Here is a 2,050-nt window from a genome sequence, read left to right as displayed (position 1 = left end):
CTCAAGACTCCAGAGAAGTTAACATACGAGAGGACCGTGGAGGATAACACGCAGATCGTGCAAGCCGAAGTGAATAACTTCTTCGAAGGGGTGAAAGCAAAGATACATCCACCTCCAGAGGAGAAGATAGATCCGGTAAAAGTGAAGCGTACTCTGGCTGCCCTGAAGAAACCACCAAAGTCTCCGGCGAAAGGCAACTACGAGCGCATTCTTACAAAGTCATTTATGGAAGCGTCGCGGTCGGGAAGTACTATCAGTGGTCAACGACGAGCTGGGAAAAAAGTTTCCCAGCTCGGCGAACAAGTGAACCAATCGTTCCCCCCGCTCCAGGTGTCTAGCGATATCGTCGCTAATATTCCGCGCGGGATGGTGCCCAGTTATAACAATCTTGAAGAATACCTGTCGGACGATGTACATTATGATTTCTTGGAGGTGGACGAACACAAATACTTGTATGGGAAGCCTCTCGTCAAAGATGAAAGATCTCTACCAACAATGATGTTCATATTCCATGATTGGTACATGAAAACCTGCAGAGAGTCTCAGTGGACGAATATTTTGACATTGAGAGTCAGAGAGGACCATGACCTCGTTGGAATTGAACTGTTGAATGTTCCATTTGAGGAGTTCTTCGCGTTTTTCAATCTAAAGGCCCTCGATAAATTAATGATCACTTGCTACTGCATGTAAGTATAGTACTACTTCTGTCATTAAGTCTCTATATGTAGGTCAGCTCTTTCATTGCATATATTTTTAATTATCCTCACTATATTATGCAGATTGAAGATTGCCGAATTGAAGAAATGAAAATCGGTGATACTGGGTTCATTAACACAAATCTCATAGATGCATATATGGTTAAATCTCAGGCCAAAGATACTGAGGCCATGCTTCTACGATCATTTGTACTAAATCAAAACAAAGCTATAATACTCTTCCCTTACGAATTCAAGTGAGTGTTACTGTCTTGTGCATATACGGTTTCCCTTATTAGTAGAGGTTATAGTAATGTAATTGATGAGTTATGCATGCGTGCGCAGGTTCCACTATATACTCCTAGAGATTAAGCTTGAGCAGGGACTAGTAACCGTCTTAGACTCGAGACGAAAAGATCCCAAGGAGTATGCGAACATGACTGAAATTCTAGAGAAGTAAGTTAAATCGATCATTATCGCACCATATCGGCAACTTTGTTCATTTCCTGATATCAAGTAATTGTTTTCTTTGTCTGGCTACAATTCACCTCAAAAACTCCGGGACTGCCGAAGAAGCTACAATTTATTCACCGGAAAGTAAGTACTATAGTAGCATGTTCCACGCATCTCCTAGTGATTCAAGCGCTAGTTTCATCAATACCATTTAGCATACTTGCTAATTATCAGTTTGATTGACCTCTATTTCTTGTAAAGTGGTTGTGGCAGGAACAAGGGAATGATTACTGTGGATACTACATTTGCGAGTCCATCCGCCACACAACCTATGAGCGGGGCTACTTTGACAAACAATATGAAGTGCGTAAATAATAATATTCACAATTTTATTTTGTTACCATCATTTGTGTTCAGTTTCATTTATTCATATATATGTATTGACCCCCTTCTTCAAATTAGATATTTCGTATGCGGGATGAACTCCTACCACCAGATCGTATGCGAGGAATTCAAGAGGAATTGGTGCCATTCTTTCTTGACCACATGATCGCTAAAGACGAAGAATACCATGTGGACCCTAATCATCTCGTTTTTAATTCGGAGATTATATTGTAAGAGATACTTATATTCAGTATGTAGCATCGGATAGATATACGAGAACTTGTTGTTCGACCAATCTCTCAGAGAAGGAGAGGTGGTCGATATCACTTCTCTCTATATGCATATGTTCATGACGATCTTCTGTTTCCTTCATTTGCTTACTAGCTAGCGTGTCTAGTCCTCTCTATATGTATAGTACGTAGCGTCGACCAAGCACGGAGATAAGAGAGGAGACTTCTCTCTATTAATTAGCTAGCTAACACAATATATGAAACACCTAAATTAACCCCCCAAAACCC

The sequence above is a fragment of the Triticum aestivum genome, chromosome 1B (assembly GCF_018294505.1).
Source record: "Triticum aestivum cultivar Chinese Spring chromosome 1B, IWGSC CS RefSeq v2.1, whole genome shotgun sequence".
In the NCBI taxonomy this organism is placed as follows: Eukaryota; Viridiplantae; Streptophyta; class Magnoliopsida; order Poales; family Poaceae; genus Triticum; species Triticum aestivum.
The sequence above is the reverse complement of the archived record's forward strand: the minus strand, read 5'-3'. Positions refer to the sequence as shown.